The sequence below is a fragment of the Patagioenas fasciata genome, chromosome 19 (genome assembly GCF_037038585.1).
Source record: "Patagioenas fasciata isolate bPatFas1 chromosome 19, bPatFas1.hap1, whole genome shotgun sequence".
NCBI classification, from domain to species: Eukaryota; Metazoa; Chordata; class Aves; order Columbiformes; family Columbidae; genus Patagioenas; species Patagioenas fasciata.
This window is the reverse complement of record NC_092538.1, coordinates 6308659-6327014: the sequence shown is the minus strand read 5'-3', so window position 1 is coordinate 6327014 and position 18356 is coordinate 6308659. Positions and strand designations below refer to the sequence as shown.

Here is an 18356-nt window from a genome sequence, read left to right as displayed (position 1 = left end):
TCACTTCCTGAATGTCTCCCATAAATATCTAACCAGTAAAGCATGCTTTGAACAGTGACACTTGTTTCTTTTCTCTTCTGAGCTAACTCTGTGCTGTTTACTTAAAATAGAAAATTTAGTAGGAGAGAGACAGGTTGAAAGGTAACACGATTCTGGAAGTATTTTGAGCACTCAAAACTGCTCTGAACAACAAACACTTAATACACGTTTTTTTTTTCTTCAATCTTGTGTTATTTTATAGATAAGTTTTACACACCTGTCTTAATGCCTTCAACCACCAGGCTGCTGGTCAGCAGCCTCCATCAGTGAGGATCCCCTGTGATCTTGCCAGGGCAGAGCTTGCAGACAAAACCTCATGGAAACCAGCACCAAGATAAAAGCCTGGCCTCAAAAATACAGCCCAAAGCAGCCTTCACTGAAGTTCAAGAGCTTTGCTTTTAATATAGATGGAATTTCTAGTTCAGGCTTTTGAAATCAAGTGTTCTGTTAAAAAAAAAAAATGCAATCTCTCTCTCCCAAAAAAAAAAAAAGAGAGTGGAGTTGTCAAAACAGCTGGAATGTTTTCCACAGCCTTTGGCATTTGCTAGGGGCTGGAAAAGGTCAGTGTCATTCGGCTCTTAGCAAGGCTCAAACAAGCTTCAGCCCTTTAAGTGGGGGCTGGCCAGTCTGCCAGGTTATTTTACAATAGCAAGCCCCCACAGCCTGCAAAACACCCCAGTGCAGGCAGCTGGTGCCAAAAGCCATGGTCCTCCTTGGGTGACACCATCATCACACTGCACCGCATCAAGTCTCTATCACAGCATGGGGACTTGCAGCCACAAGCACCCAACCCATCAGGGCTCACTGGGCTTTTAAGGTATATTACTTTTTTTTTTAAAGGTGCAAAAATGCCTACCTTCATATTCCAGCTGGCACCTAATCCCTTAAACTCTCCTGCAGAGGTGCTTTTCATTTCCAAAGAAAAGTGAGTTAATGTTCTTGCCAGTGCTGTTAATCGGAGCAGCAAAGCCTCTTTTCATCGCGCAGGGCCCAGGTGACTGTTTCCACGGGATTAGCTGTTACCACATTTAGTTCAGTAAAGGGTTTATCTCAGCCACGTTCACAAGGGCTGACTATGAAGACATTTGCCTGTCGAATTCCCGCGGGCTGACACCTCAAGCAGCCACAGAGTTCAGAGCACGTGGGGAAAGGCATGAAATGGTAATTGCTGGGTAAGAGATAGCTCTTTTTGAGGGATACGGCCAGCGCACTGAGCTCTCCAGGTTAGAGAGTGTGAGAGAGCTGGGGGACAGGAGAGGGAAGATTTTCAAAGTCCCCCTCTCAGGGCAGGCACTAAGTTTTTCAGCAATGTGCCTGCTAATGGTCACAGCAGCTGCTGTCAGGGACATCTGGTTGCCAAAGCCACGAAACACGTATTCCAGAGAGCCCCTGGAAGCTGCACGGGGTGAAATCACTGGACTTCTGTCACCAATGTTAATCTAGAGCTCAGAGTCTGCTAAACACTGAGCAAGGAGCAGCGCTGCAGGAAGCACTGGTGTCTGCAACCACCCTGAAGGTTTCAAAGGAGACAACCAGTTAAACACTCAGGCTCTTCTCAAACCAGTGCGAGCTTCCAGCTGCTAGAAAGGAATCATGTTTTAAAAAAATCTAGATTTTGTGCACTGCTTTTCCCCTGTGCACAGGATCACAGAATAGTTTGGGTTGGCATTCATCAAGTATTTTGATTCCTAACTCACTGCCTGCTCCATCCTCTTAAGCAACGACCCAGGTTCTCATTAGTGCCAAGGACAAACACTGAAGCTTTGGGATTCCTTCCTAAACTCTTCAGTAGAGCAGAGGAAAATTCATATTTTCCCCTCTTGCTCACCGAGAAAGCAGGCTGGGGTGGGGCTGGAAAGGCTTAGAAAGCCCTGGGTACCCAAGGATAAGAAATTCCACTCTGATGCTGCCCACAGCCTTGCAAGGGGCTCTGCCAGCATCTGGCAGCAGCTGGCTGAGCATTCACTGCCTGCATTGGGCCAAAATGCTGCCTGCATTGCGCCAACACAGCTGCCTGCAGCCCCAGAGAGCTTCTATAATAGCAGGGTCAAGTGGCTGAACTAATAAGTATCAGAAAAGAGAGCTGGAAGGAGAATGCTGCAAGATACCAATAAGCAGGACATCACTGAACGTTTAGAAGAATTACAAAGGCAGTTTTCACAAATGGAGGGGGGAAATAGAGGAGAAACGAGACTGAAAATTTCCTAGTGTTTGGCATGCTCTAAAATTAGTGCTATAATGGATCTCATCAGCCAGCATTTATTTTCCATTCTAAAGGCAAGAATTCAAATAAGCAAGCTGCAGCAAGAGAAGTGCTTGCTTAGCTGAACAGCCGACCTCAAACACAGGCAGCAATGCAAGCCTAAACCCAGCTATTCCTGCTGTCTCTTGCTCAGGATTTTCCCCACGCGGGTCACCAGATCCCAAAGGACATGCTGGGACACAGCAGCATCCCACTTACTGTGCTCATACATACACCTTGAGGACCTGGCTCACAAAGTTCTGGCACAAACAGGCTACCAGGTATTTAATCTAAAAAGCACAGAGCAAATCACTACAGGCTTCACCTTGCAACTCTCAAGGTTACACTCCTCCTCTTCCAACCATGCACACAGCAGGTAAAGGTACCTAACTGTGGAGTGACAGGGACACACGGCACTGCCTGGGTGGCTCCAGAAAGGCCACCAAGCTCAGCCAGGAGCAGCGATGGGAGCACTGATGTGATGCACCCATCGCTCTTCCAAAGTTTCAGAACAAATCCCTGATGGCAGAAGAGAACTGGCAGCGTCACTTGGCTATGAGGTGTCAGAGATATTTCAGGCAGCCAGATATTCCCATGCAGAAACCCAGAAAAAGTCACCTCCTCACTCCCCCGGTTGCCTCTCTTTGCATTATTGCTAACATAGATGTGACTCACTCAAGTTGGGTTTATATTAAACTCTTGAAACAGATTGTTTGGCTGTTATGTAAATCCAGTAAATGTTAAAATACTAGAATAAATCAGTCAAGCAGTTAACATATCCAGCTCTTCAGAGACACCAGAGATTTTTTTTTTAATGGAAAGGTGGCAAGAGATAAAGGACAAAAAATAAATCACAGGAAAGAGGTTCTGCCCCTCTCCCAGGGAACAGAGGGCATCTGCCACCCAAAGTCTCCTGCTCACACAGTGACATCAGCAAGCAGGCACAGGAACAAATATTAGAATTTGCAAACACAAGTGTTCTCACCAGAAACCTGACTCCAGGATTTTAAACAATCTACAGGCCAAAGGATTAGTCAGAAAAATTATCTGGCAAATAATCTGCAACAATAAGCAAAACCAGAGCATACCACCATCTGCTCACAGATACCTTCTAAAACAAAACTAATGAGCCTTCATGTTAAAGTCTTCACTTTGTACCTAATTGTTGATAACCAAAATGATCCTATACCTACATTAGCAACAAAAAAATGAAGCAGGTAGAAATTAGGAGCCCAAATCTTAGTTGTAATGTAAAGCATCTTGGTTGAGTTGCGACTTGAATGAGCCCCATGGCTCAAGCCAAGCGCCTGCTCAGCTTCAGAGGCCGCCCAAGAGCCACACTGCCCATCACACTAAAGAGCCTGGGGGTTCTGACATACATGAGCCCCTCCAAAATCAACACATCGTTGGGCACATCTGGAAAGAGGACAGCGACCTGCCTGGTCTGTGCACCAGCAGAGCACAAGCTCCATTTCTTAACTGCCCCAGAGATGAGACTGCAGAGCAACATAGTCACAGGATGGAAATGAAGCGGAAGAGATCTCCCAGCTCTGTTTAATTAAATATAGTCTGGGAAAGTCTCTGCTTTTGTTAAACACTGCCTCAAAAGAACAGAGCTGAGTAATCCACCAATGGGGAAAAACACACTCTTTAGCTACAAGGTGTTATTATTATAGGCTTAATATCAAAATGGCTTGTTCAACTCAATAGATTGGAGCAGATGCTCCCAGCCTTGGCAAGACTCAGAGGTACTACAGATCCATGTTATGCACCTACATAAGCACTTGAGGGTCAGATGGCAAGGAATCTGGAGAGGTAAGGCATTGATTTGCACCAGGTTTCCATGGCACAGCAAAACTGGTTAGATACATTACACAAGAGTGTTTGTGTTGTAATGGGCACCAACAGGGATGGGAGCCAGATCTGCAGCGCAGCCAGTGAAATCAGTGGCAGGAATTGATCTCGTTGACCAGGGCCAGCAGCTTTACACACAGGTGGCTGCAGGAACTCCAGGCACAGAGGACAAGCACAGGCCATCAGGGAAATGCTCCACAGGTGTCCTGAATTCTGAGGGCACCTTGACCAGCACCGTGTATTAAACACTGAATGCCTAACTTCAGGCTGCTGCTTCCTCACTTTCCTCTCCTGCAAAACAGAGGTGATGACACACAAACATTTGGGTAAAAGGCTTTGGAGCAGGGGGTTAAGTGGTATTACTGGTGCTGAGAATGCCCTTGGGGAATCCAACCCACAGCAGCCATCAATTGCTCCACACCGGGGCTGGCAGCGCATTGGTGCCACTCGCCTCCCTGCAGGTCGATTCCCATCTCAAACACCTAAGCCATGACAAATAATAATCATAACCATCTCAGACTTTCGAGAAGCCTTAACATTTAAGGCTCCTTTCCAGCATTCAGTGAAGAAGAATCCCTCACTTCTCAAGTTGAAAAACAAACCCTTTCTCTGTCTTTTATTTGCTAATTAAATGCGTTCATTGTATTCAGATCTCATTTTTTGGGCATAATGTTTTGCCCATCTGTTTGATTAAAAAAGAACCCAACCACCCAGCTTCATTAAGCTAATTAGACACATTCAGCCATTGGTTAATATTCTGAAGTACTTTACAATTATTCTCCCCAGTTATTAAATCTCCTCAGAGGATTTTATTTTCTGTGCTACACTCTTTATTAGCCAGCACCCAAGTCAAACTGCATTTTCCCACTCCTTACCCACGTGCAGACATCCCACTGACTCCTTCAACAGTTTGTGATCCAGGACACACAGATAAATGCATCCCTGAATCTGACACTGTTCAGTTCACCTTGGGAGCATCTTCCTCCCTCTGTGCAATAGGGGTTCAACACTGCCTGCCCAGGGACTGCTGGAGGATGATGAAATGTTAAAAGAAAGCACCAAAAATTCTGTTTCCTGGGAAGCCGTGTCCAGCACAAGACTGTAGGATTAGTCTTTCAGAGATCTCTGTTCCACATGAACTTCTAAAGGAAAAAACGGTCTCAGAAAGGCTCAGTGCCATCACTGATCATCTAGAGGATGAAAACTAACACCCACAAACTGGTGTAGCAGCAGCACAGCATCACACAAGTCAGCCTTGCTGGCAGTGCTGTGACTGCTTCTTAGGGTCAAGGTTAGTGTACTAAGCTGTGGGCAGACAAGCCACCTGCACCCTGGACCTCACATGTGCTGGTCTCCAAGCTCTCTGCTCCATTGCAGGGCATGCAGCAGCTCTGAGGTTCAGGCTCCACATATCCCAGCATTACTGCCCCACCGCTCCTCCAGAGTGACCTGAGCTTTGACCTGCACTGCCCCTGCAGCAGCCCAGCCCTGAACCAGAGCAGTCCCTGCTCAGCCTCGGGAATGGTCACAGGACAGGGATCCTTCAGGATCAAGCAGCACGGGCAGGCAAAGGGAAAGCATGGCACTGGAAGGATGGCAGGAAAGAGACTGAAGATGAGAGAAGCAGCACTAGGTCACCTTGTCCTGCAGAGAGCAGAACTAATGAGTGGAGCCCTTCACCATAACATCTTCCCCCTCTACACAGCTATCCGCTTCCATGAAAACCTGTGACGATACATCTTTGAAACGTTAACCGTTGCAAAACACCTGAGTCCAAGAGGACAAAGGGTCCAGAAGCTGGCGAGCGGCAGGGTAGGAGACGGGACTGAGACACAGCAGATGCATGGCTTGTCTTTTACACAGGGTCTGCTTCCACAAGTAAACTAAGTTTAAAAAAAAAAAGGAATACACCTTTTTTTACAGCAAGCTCTGATTTACACAGTTCTAGTCCCATCCCCTGGCCCCAGCTGACACCAAGATGTCCCATCTTGAGAAGGAGCTGCAAGGGATCACGCTAAACTCTGCACTCACATGCAATATGGACCCGTGACTGCTATTCCTTACTGAACCAGCACTAAGTTAGAGATGTAGGTCAAGAGCTTCTAGAAAACAAGTCAGCAGATCATTTATAGGAAAAGCCATACTGAGTCAGGCCACATACCCATCTTGCCCTCATTTCTGTCGCCAACAGGGCCCGTAGCGGATGCCTGAAGGGGTGCTGGTGCAGAAATAAAGAGCTTAAAAGTAGTAATAATAAGGAAAAGTTTAGAGTTTGTCCTCTTGACAGCACATCCCAGCTTCAAGCAGTCACTCAGGGAGCCCTGAGAGCGCATCTCTGAATTTCTCCACCACCATTTTGATGCTGTTTTTTCCAGCCTGCATGACGCTGTAGGGAATTGAACTCTGCAGTATGACAAGCATTGCGCAGAAAGCACAATTTGTACCATACCTGCCAGCCACACAGGGAGGTCCAGGCACCCCAAAAACCCATCTCACATGGTGTCAGAGAGGATAAACCCGCCAGGCACCCATTGCCCCAGGGCAGACCCCAACACAGGGGCAGCAGGGAGCCAACACAAATGCTCAGTGCAGTGTTACAGACCAAGAAGAGCAAGGGATAAAACTGTCCTCTTCTATTTGCTTCTGTAATCCCAACCTCTGTTATTTGTATTTAAGAGAAAAGAGCCAATATTCATTCCCTCGGTATAAAAGGTGGTTACACTTGCAATAAATCACTTAGTAGCAATTTAACTGAAGGAGAAAGAAATCTAGAGGTTGATGCAGCTGTGATTTGGCATGGTCTGACCTTGGGCCTGAGGAGAACCCTAATGACATTTCCTTCAGGCCAGCCTGTTCTCCTTGGTTCACACTGTAATTATCTTTCTCTTTTTGACATCTGGGCAGACAGCCTAGATCAGCACTTGAAAATTTGGCCAGGTTATTACAACTTTTCAATAGCCTGGCAACAGCACCAATTAATGTAGAGCTCACTGCCCCACTGTGCTCAATGCTGTAAGACACATTGACAGGTAAGCTTTGGCTCAGAAGGCTTATAATCAAAGCAGATATTGAAGAGAGCATAAGAAATCATCCCCAAAAGGCCAGTGCATTTGAGTGGGTGCTGAGCTCCCTTGGAAGTACAGCCCCCACTGGCACTTGCACAAACAAGCCTACTAGGTCTGCTTTGGGAAAACCCTATCAAGGAACACAGAGCTATCCTTTGAGATTTTTCACAAGGTTCATCTGTGACAAACTGACCACTCAGTAAATGAATCACATTTTTGCTCCTTCCTTACGGCTCCCTTTCATTTTCTTCCAGGTTTGGAGCCTTGCAAGTTCAAAATTCTAACCATTTTTCTCTGATCCCAAGGTGTTTCCTGCATGCCATTTATAAATGCCAAGGTGAAAGTCACCCAGCTCCAGGCCTCCAGCAGGTCTTTAAGGCACCCAAATCCACTGCAGAAGGGACACCTGCCCTTTAGTTCACTCCTCTCACTCCCAAGCTTCCTTTTTGTTTCCCTCAAGATGAGCTCTGCAGCTAAATGAACACATTACAGCAGAAATTTCATTCTTAATTTGTCCCTTGGGTGTGTTGCTGACCCTACTGAGAACTATATTTGAATGTGCAATTTCCTGGCTAGGCTCATTTGCAGTCCCTTCCCTCCTGGCTGACTGTGCAAGTCTGGCCCAGAATCCAATTAGCTACTACCACTCTTTAAATCAAAGGAATTAAAAATCTCAAACAAGAAAAACAAAGGATTTTAATTACATCATTCTTATACGTCTAAATACTTCGAAATCCCATCTGTGGGAGGTGTGACAAGCCCAACAGCTTCCAGCTTCAGACACAAAGGAGCAGCTGCAGCCCCTCTGGTTTTAACACAAGGAACCTCCTTTCATCAACATCACCTCTCCATGCCTGGGGGGTGTTATCACAGTTTTCAGATGAGCCTGAAGCAAAGGGACCCAAAGCCCACACACACTTCGGGCATCCCCTTCTACTGTGTCCGCAGTTTGTGGCAGTTTCAGTATGGGAACCGACCCAGCAATCAGAAGCCTGATTTGCTTCTCGGATTTTCCTCGTGTCACGCTCCTCCACCAATGTCACCTGGTCACGGTGACAACTGCAGGAGCTGTATTGTGGCCCCAACAGCCCCAGCTTCGCACAGGAACAAAGCAAGGAAGATGCGGATTCCCAAGGCCATATAGGTCTTTGCAATGACAGAGGGGTGTTTTACTCCCTGTCCCTTGGGAGATACCAGGCCCTGCAGAAGATTCAAAGCCCAAAGACTTCGGAATAGCCAAATTGCTGCCAGAAATTATGCAAGTAAGGAGCGGCAGGGATGACTTTGCTTCAAGGTATAAGCCATCTGGTTTCAGCTTCTGGCAGGAGCTCAGTCTGTCCTCAGCAGCACAGACACCTGTACCTGCTCCTAAAAAACAGTGGTTTCACTCAGGTCTCTTGCCTCACAGAAGCCACAGCTGCCACCACATCAGGGGGCTGCAGAAATCCCACAGATGAACCAAAAAAGCCTACTTTATGAGAGAGCATTAGCTCAGCCTCCCAGGCAGCAGAGCAGGAAGGGGCTTAGTCTGAGTCACAGGCTTCTTGCCAAGAAAGTGGAACAAGAGCTGCAGAGGCACCGAGTGATCCACAGGTCATGACAGTGGAACAGACAGCTTCAAAGGGGCTCAGATGAGTACACCCTCTTGGCGGGACAGGGATTCTCCACAGGAGAGAGCACTGCCAAAACGAACGCACTAAAGCACAATGACAAAATAGCTTTCTCCATTGACTCCCAGTTGCCCAGCCTTCCTTTAGAGGAGAACAGATACACATGGACAGAGCTGTCAGACACTTCTGCAGAAAGCCATGAGCTCAGAAGAACAAATTCCCCAGGAGATGAACAACTCTGAGCCATCTCCCTCTTCGCTTGCATGCGGCTACACTGACAACTTGCAAAGACACTCTGCAGAGCTCCCTAATGCGCTAGAAACCAGTTTGATGGTGAAGTGTCAGCACATTTCTAGGTTAATAAAAGCTGGGGCATGAGAGGCGAGAGGGAAGGAAGGAGACTGATTGTCTTAGACAAAGAGACTGGAATGGATTTCACAGCAGGAGAATGTTTCAGGCCAAGGAAATATTTACTCATAGCTAAAGAACATGGAATATTAAAGACCCTGGAACATTTCCTTTCCTCTGCAAGACCTTAATGGAATTAAATTCTCAGCACTTCGCAGCAACCACAACACGCCCTCAACAAATCCAGGTGTTTTTATCCAGCAAAAAGCAAAAACTCAAAAATACCTTGGCATTGCACTATGCCATTAGCAGAAGGCTGGCGCACCCACTGTGAACAGCAAGGGTGAGTAGGCTCAGCCCTGAGCACAGCAAGGGACTGGGACCTCTCTTCCCCAGGGAAGATGGTAAGGCACTGACATGCTACTCTGGAGTCAAATCCAGGATATGTTAGCCAACAAACAGCTCTTTGGCCTTGCATCCCCAAAAGCATCGGCTTATTTTCCATTGTTGCAGCATTTCAGACTCAGTTATAACCTGTGCCTGGTACTGTACAGAGGAAACACTGATCCATGCTGGGCAGTTTAGGCTCTTAGCACAAGCAACAACAGATCAAGCAGACAGATGTTTCTAAGAATATGGGGAAAGCAGTACTGGTTTTGCTCATCCATTTAGTGGCTGGAACAACACACCACAGAAGAACTGATTCCTACAGGTGGAGCATAATCTTATATTGCCTTTTTTGCATCTGTGATAATCATTCTGGATGACAGGCAGATACAGTAGCATTTGGGTGGAGCACAGCCACTTTATGGCTCCTTGGAAACAGCAAACTCTAAAAACTTACAAAAAAGGCCAGTTCCATTCTGCAGTCTGACTTAATCAATCTATCTGGCATTAAGGAATGGACTCCCAGCAGTTGCTATGAATAAACCATGCCTTCTTACTATTGCTTCAAGGCAAATCGCAAGCACAGTTCACATCAATACTGTATGAGAAGGGAAAATGCAGAAGCCTGATTAGAGCATGGAAACATGCTGGCAGAGGTGCCTGATCTCTTTAACATGTAAGTGCACAGTAACATGGCCTGATTTGCCAGGAGGGAGCACCGAAATCCATGAACAAAGGCAGCAAAGCCCACACCACAATTTTGAGTGGTCTGGACTGACTCAACAGCGCTGTACAGAAAGCTACAAAGCCCTCTCAAGTTTCTATAAAACCCTTTCTTCTGCCTCTTTCCCCAGATGTTCACACCTCCCCAGCGCTGTGCAAGAGGACCTTGTTCTCACCATTCCACCACAGCACACTCTGCACACACAGTAACCCCGTGACATTTCTGTTCCCTCTGCGCCCAGCAAGGGTTGGCCTGATGAGCTGCAATCAGATCTTCACTTCTCCAGCCCCATCTGTCAGCCTGGGGACGAGGTGCTGACACAGCAAGGCAAAAACCCTCATCTCCAGCCTGTTTTACACTCTGCCTTGCAGAGCTGGGAACCTCAGACATGATTAATCTTTGTCACTCAGGCTACCTGGCAGCTATAAAAAGGTCAATTGGGACTTGAGCATCAAAACATTGCATCAGAAAGAGGTCAGTGGATGCATCTTCTGGCCTTACACTGTCTCTTGACCCAAATCCTTCGTTCCAGCACAAATATCACAGAACAGCACTACCAAGACAGCATTATCAGCAGCAGGTGTTCAGAAGTGTCAAAGACAAAAAAAAAAATCAAGACTTGACTTGTCTAAGCAGTTGCCTTATGCATGTGGCATGTGCACTGTAATAACTTTTGTCAAAGGAACACCATACCAGGTTCTGCTACCTTTCAAGTATCTTCATCCCTTTGGCAGGGGGCTACTGCCTCCTACATCACCACTATCCAAACCCAGTTCTTTCTCCTTTCTTCAGTTTTCCCACACTGATTTGTAGCCATTCACAGAAAAAGACAGGTAAGGAGGCTCTGAAGAAGCAGAATACACTCTTCCAAGGCAGCACCAAGCTCTCTTGAGGGGCAAATCCATCCTTTTCCTTTCACATTGCCATCAATCACTTTCCACACGCTGCAGCAAGGAAGCCTCCTTCCCCAATGGAGCTGTGATTCATCCTCAGATCACACCCCTCCCAGGCTCCTAATGAGGAGGCAGCTCACACATCTTCCAGCTTCTTGTGCACCGGGCCCCAGGTGCTGGGTTCTATGAGGGGAAGGAAGGGTCTGGTAGCAGACACCCAGCATGAAGCAACAGCTACAGATCTAGCAGGGGTCCCTTTGAGGTTCCCAATTTCTCTCCAGTAGCTCACATCAGAGCAACAGATCAGACTAAGACCACCAGCTGCATCCAGCACACAAGGAGGTCCAGAGGCAGGAGAAAGGCTCCAGCGATGCCTGCGTGTTGCCAGTGCCATAGTGAGGAAGGAGAAAGGCAGGAGCTAGTTGGGAGTAACTTGACAAAGCTGGATGTGGTACCAGAACAGCATGGGAGCTGGTAATTAGAGCCAGGCTCAGGTAGGTAGGCATGCACACAGTACTCTGCAAAGCTGTGCTGGCACATTTATTTTCCTGCTGCTGCCCAATTCCTTCAGCTTTATCTACCGTAGATGTGACAGCCTGCAACTTCATGGGCTGTGCCAATACTACCTGTATAGATTAAAAAATCCTATCCTCACCACTCTTTTCTTATTTTAGGACTCGCTACTATTCTACAGAATAGAAACCTGAAATACTGGCTAGAATGGGATGGGGGAAGAAAAGACAGACACCCATGATAAAGTAACTCACGACTACAAGGGCTGAACAGCAAAATAGTCTGAGTTAACAGGCAGACCATGCAAACGCAGGGCAAAACCGAGACAAACCATGAGGTGGCTGGTCCAAGCTCTGCTGCACTCACAAGACTGCAAGATAAAATTGTGAATAATCTCTGCAGCACAGGGACAGCTGAGAAACACAAGCCCCAGAAGGAGAACAGCAGCATCTCACTGCAGAGCACCAACCTGCCAAACGCAGACACTAAGGTCCAGCTCACTAGAGCATGATGATCTCGCACCCCTCGGTCAACTGATTCACACCTTCACCACAGTCACAAATCCAACGCTAACACATCCTCAGAAGGTGTTATTCAGCCTGGGCTTCTACTGCACTTCCTTATTCTTCCTTTTCCCACCCCAGCTGAGCCCCCTCATGTCTGCTCCTAGTTTAACATCCATGCTAAGCACTCAATGTTAGCGTCTGTCTGTGAACTGGAGCTCCAGGTTACCCAGGAAATCTGTAGCAGAGGAAACAACTGAATGAGTCGTCTTTGGGTTAATTTAACATCCTACCTACCAAATAATCCTTCTCCAGTTGAAAACCTTGTGGGTCTACAAGACTTGCTTCTACATAGCACACTTACAATTGAACAGCCATAATAATTTATGTAAAGTGATAATACCAGAGACAAGAATTTTTTCCTCTGAAATTGAAGAACATGCTATCTGCACAGCTGTGCAGAGTCAGGACTCTTGCCCTGCACAGCTTCTCCACAGGAAGAGGGACCTAGCATCCAACCAAAATGTGTCATTGAGGCTTTGTCTTCACAAGGTCACAAAATTGTGAAGCCACTTGGCTGAGAAAAACAATCAGCACACTCCAGAAAGGTTCACGGGATATTGCAGAGGATCTGCAGGGTTCAGGGAGCTGCTCTGTTCCTCAGCACACAGCTCTCTGCTCCTGATGGCTTCACACAGACCCCTCTGCCCTGCAGCAAGGGCTCCCATCAAAACCCCAGGCTCTGCTGCCAGCTGACAAGGATGGGACACGGTCCTCCCCACTTATACCAGTATGAGTGGAAACTACTGGAGACAGGGAATTGCAGAAGGTTAAAAAAAAATAGGTAAAGAATCTGGCTCCACTGACCTCAGGGGAGCAGTTACCACTCACCAGCATCAGCAGAAAGGAACAGTGGGTTTCCACGGCTTTCCTGCTGGTCTAAGACACACACGGCTGCTCTGCAGAGAATTCAGCATGGGAACAGGAAAAAGGGAAGGATGCCTCTATCTCCAAAAGACACACATTCAAGTGCTGCTCCAGCAGATCACAGCCTCACTGTTTACACTCACACCAGAATAATTAGAGCAGTCACTGTTAACTAGCTAATGACTTCACCATAAACCCTTTTAACACGACTGAAGAATTAATCACAACATTTCAGAGCCTTCCCTGAACACAGCCACCAATCCACAGAAACACTGAAACCACCCCAGAGACAGACAGGCTGGATTAATCCCACATGGCTTCTGGCAAAAAAGAACAACTATTTCAGAGGTACTCACCCTAAAATAATGCCTGTCCAGGGCAGCAACCCAAAGGAAACAAGTCCCCAACCACACCTTTATCCACAAGGCATGACTCAGCTCATGTGCTGGATGCCATCAAGATATAAAATACAAGGGATCATTTTCTGCCAGGTTCACTCCCTAAAACAGCATCTTTTGGGGCTAAGGAGCTCCCGGCTGCCATGGGAGAGTCTTCCCTTCCAGCTGCAAACCTCAGCCCACTGAGAAACTGTGTCCTCAAAAGGTTTTGGCCTTTCAGAAGAACTTGCCCATCCAGGGACATCAGCACATGAAAGCAACAAAAATCATTCTCCAATGTCACGTACTTGACGCTTCAGAAAAAAATATTTATGTTTCACCCTCTGTTTCTGTCCATATCACTTATGCCAAAAATAAAAGTGAAGACGGCAACGGAACAGGAAAATGTTTCTGAAGTCTTAACCCTGTAGGAAAAGTGACCAACAAATTCCCAAGCAAGTTAAAAGTGCAACTTATGCAGTGCTTGACTGCACCCCAGCAGTAATGATGAAATCTATAAAGTGTCTGTATTTGTATATGGTGCAGGGAAAAAAACAGACTGGAAAGCAACACAGTAGCTGGGAAATAGGAAAGGCTGAGTCACATTTCCAGATGTATTTTTGATAGCCCTGATGTTTGATTCTGGAAAAAAAAAGCTACACTTGCTAATTCACAGCAACCCTTGAATTAGGCACAAGCCTTCCCTGGGAACCCACAGCAGACCTCCCTGCTTCAGCACATCTCCGGTTTCATCCCTTCTCCTCTGTGCCTGTCACCCGGTGTCACTTCTCACCCAGACCAACACCAAGGGCCCCCATCCATGGGACGGGCAGCTCTGGATCCAAGGTTCACTACACTGATGCTCAGAGCCTAAGCAGCTCCATTTCTTGACAATTCTGCAACATTCTCCAAAGGAATCTGCAGCAGATGTCCCTAACTGAGCATGTGTTTGTGATGAAAGACCCAGCCATTAAAGCCACCACCTGTGGCAACCTGCACAAGCCTGAAAAACATGTGAGTTTCTAAAGAGCTGGAAACACACAGGTACACTTATACCTCACCCAGCACCACAAATCAGCAGCTACTCTCCCACACATCCAAGAAGTCACTGGCACTTCTTCCCACCATTATCTTTCAGATTAGTATCCTATCCTAATTTATCAAGATTTCTTCTCTTCAGAACATTTCAGACATTTTTTCTCCAACCATGCTAAACTTAACCACGGTGTTAGTTAAAACAACATTCTTGACTACATGACATTATTTGGTATCATTCATTCATGTGCTGCACCCAGTGCTTTGATGCTTTATCTATCACAAACATCAGTAACCTCCAGATCTGCCACAACGGCTGTGCTACATCAACAACTGCTTCTGTACACTTCAGTCATCCCCTACCACTTTTACAGCCAACTACCCAACTATTTCTCCAGCCATATATTTTCTGATGACTGGGTCATCTCCCTGTGTGTTGGACATGTGCTTCTCAAAGCAAGTACCAAAAAAACAAAGCACTGAAGATCATAGGAAAATATACCACAAAGAGAAAGACATAAAAGGAAGAATCTTGATAAGAGTTACTGTATATCTAGTTTTCCCCTGATGTGTCTGTTCTCCTACCTTTTAAGGCACAAATAACATTTTCTCATACCAGATTTATACTTGGCTTCTATACTGAGAGCTCAGACCTTGCTTTTGTCTGTCCACAAGACAAAGGGGTAACTTGCCTCCTCACTGGTTCTCAGCAAAGGGACAGGCTCAGCTTTCCGTCATCACCAACTGGCCAACTTGGGGAGCAGTGGCAGGGCTGAGCAGCAGCAAACATCTGCTGGGGCTGTGTGGGGAAAAGAGGGGGTTAAAAACCCACCCAAAGCCTTGTTTACCCACTCTCCTTCCAACTCAGCTGTCAGGGGAGTTTCTACTACATCCCGATGCTGCCCAAAGCTGGGCTCTGCTGCTGATCCCACACAAACTGCTTTCCCTCCCAACCTTGCGCCTCGTTACACTGTGTGACACTGTGCACAGCACCCACACCGAGCCCTGCAGCCAACTGCAATCTCCCACATCAGCCGAGCCTGCCTCCCCTAAACCCCGTGCTCCTCAGTGCTCTGAGCTGCTGAGCAGACCCACGGACACTCCACCTGCCCAGCATCCACCTGCACTTCAGGGCAGTAGTGGGTGTGCTCTCTCCAGGCATCTTCCCAAGGCAGAGTTAATTACACATATTGATTTCATGCTATCAAAACAACCGCCTTCCACTGCTCCAGCACAGACACCGTCCTCACACTGAGCTCCCCACCAACACACATCCCTTCCCCTCCATGAGCTTGGCCCCAATTTGCATCGGATTTATCCTCTTTGCCCCTCAACCAGGCAGATAACATCCTCTGGAGACCCAAACCACCCTGCTAAAAGTCCCCAGAAGCATTCAGCATCCCCAGCCTTTTCCTGATGCCTCTTATAAAATAAGTTTCTCCTTCCCCTGCTGCTGGGTAGAAATAACCCTATAAAGGCTCTTCTAAGGTCAGCACCAACACTGCACAGAAGACTCGGCTTTCACACAGGGCTGTTCTTTCCACAGTTCAAGAACAGCTGGCACAAATGATGGGTTAATACACTCTTCAGTTCCTTCTGGGAATGAACACCAGCAAGGGGAGATGCTGTGCTCTGGCAGGCAGACCCATGGCTGAAGTACAGAGCAACATGCTCAGCATAGTGCCACCTTTTCAAACCCAGCCAAGGTCTAAACCACATCAGTACTTGTGGTGACTGCTACCAAACAGTGCTTCTTCCTCCAGTAAACAGAACACTACGGTACTGCCCTTTCAAATATCTCCTCTGCCGCAGACACCGATGAGATTCCCACTGCAGCCATCCCGCAAGAGCCCATATGGGCAGAGAAATCCCCCAAACCCTTCCCAGCAGAAGCTGTGCCTTGAAAGTCTCGTTAGTGCAAAGACAATTAATTGTATCAGGCAAAGACACTTAGGGCTTAATGAACACTCTAATTAGGGGGCACCAGGCATCTGTGCCCCCAGCTGCACAGGTTTTGAAAGCCCTGGCAGAAGTAAAGCAGCAACAGGCTGTGTGAAGCAAACAGGGGCACCTCACTGTTCCCTGAGGGAACGCTGGGACAGCCAAGGTCCCCTTGCAGCACAGCTTCAGCAGAGCCTGGATCAGCAGCTCTGGGGAGCTGCCCAGGGAGAATTAGCACCCGCACATATCCCACTGTGACCTGCAAGACATATCCCAAAAGCAAGGAGAAGAAATAGCCAGAGGTAATTCTAGATTGAAGACACTTCATGCCAGTGAATGCAGCTTGCCTCAAAAAGGAAAACCATCAGGACCCAGTGGCTCAGCACCTACTGTGACTTAAAGCCCAGCCTCACACAGTATCAAACAATAACATGCCTGAACTCCTGGCTGGAATGATAAGAGGCTGGTGCTTACGCTCCTGGTTGCTAAGATCTGGCCTTCTCCAGGCACGAGCTCAGGGAGCAAGCCCGGGAAAGTGATTTATTGCTGTGCCTAGAGATTAATCCTGTTCACACCACACACCCCAGCCCGAGCACAGGGTGCCGCACAGCAAGCTGCGCCATGCACAGGGACATGTCGGAGCATGGCCCCTCCACGCTCGCTTTGGTTTTTCTCTTCAAGCAACTGAGATAACGGCTCTCTGCTTGCCTTATCCAGTTTTAAAAGCAACACTTCAAAGTCATCCCATGTCAAACGCCAGAACAAATTGAAGCTGCCAGAGATGCCTCACAGGGAGGAAATTAACACATTATGGGAAGTAGCACTGTAAGCATAACTCAGAACCATAGACGACTGTAAATAGAAAAGCAACAGTTTCATATCAAGCAAAACCTTTTCCATTAAGCTACAACAACAAGGTAATTTTACCTTCATCAGAACAGCTGAAGAACATGACATCCCTGCAGGATCAGCAGTTTCCCTTGTTCACAGCATACAGGCCATTGAGAGCCGCAGCTTGTTTTCCTTCAGAGCCAAGGTGAGCAGAGAGGGGAAAATAAGCTGCTCTTCATGCCAGCCTGGCTGCAAGGTGCGTGCTCAGGACAGAGCAGCTCAGACAGCGACAGCCTAAGCACCGACCCGAGAGAAAATCCAAACTCCGAGGAGCTCAGCCTGACCCCCGAGGGCAGCAAGGAGGATCGGGATGCAGTGACAAACCTTCAAGAAGCTCACCACACTCCTCCTCTGCCCTCTCTAAACCTCGAAAAAGAGGGTGAGAGATGACTGGTTTGATGGATAAACTGCTCAAAACGCCAGTTTTCAGAAGGATTTTTTTTTTCATTAATTTTCGGGCTCGGTAACAGCGCTGGTGCTGCAGCCGCCCGGCACCGCAGCACAGCCCCGGCTCAACCCCGCACGGCCGAGCGCAGCCCCGGGGATGCCCGGCCGAGCGCACCCGCACCTGCGACACCCGGAGCGCTCCACCTGCCCACGGAGACAACCCGCGCGCGTGCGTCCCCCGCCGCGCTGCACCTGCCCTCGGCCCGGGAGGGGACACCGCCCCGGGCAGGGCTGCAAGCGGGCGACCCGCGGGGCGGGCAGCGCGGCCTAAGCCAAGCCGGTGCGCTCGGCCGGCGGAGGCGATGGCCCTGCGGCCGCGGAGGGGAAGAGGAGCAAAGCCCGCCCCGGGCACACACCCGCCGCCCCGCACTCACCTGCGCCCGGCGCCGCCCGAGCTCCGAAGCCGCCGCTGATTTTGCAGCGCCCGGCGAAGAAACTCCCCGGGCTCCGCGCGCTCTATCAGCGCCGCCCCCGCGCCAGCCTGTCCCCCCGCCATTGGCCGCGCTGGGTCCTAGAGCCCCCCGCCCGCCGGGTGTAAATAGCCGCCCGCGCGCCTGCTC

At 48.2% G+C, this 18356-nt stretch overlaps 1 protein-coding gene across 3 annotated transcripts in view; it reads right to left on the bottom strand.

Annotated features, from left to right (window-relative positions):
- CAMKK1 (calcium/calmodulin dependent protein kinase kinase 1) overlaps nt 1-18294 on the bottom strand; it is a 78358-nt gene extending 60064 nt beyond the window's left edge. For 2 of the 3 annotated variants that reach the window (XM_065852939.2, XM_065852941.2), the window contains exon 1: nt 18171-18294. The gene's annotated coding sequence lies outside the window, so the exon portion shown is untranslated. Of the gene's footprint in view, nt 1-17385; nt 17481-18170 lie in introns of those variants that run through there. The other variant, XM_071816854.1, reaches the window with a different exon arrangement.
- Between the last annotated feature and the right edge of the window lie 62 nt (nt 18295-18356).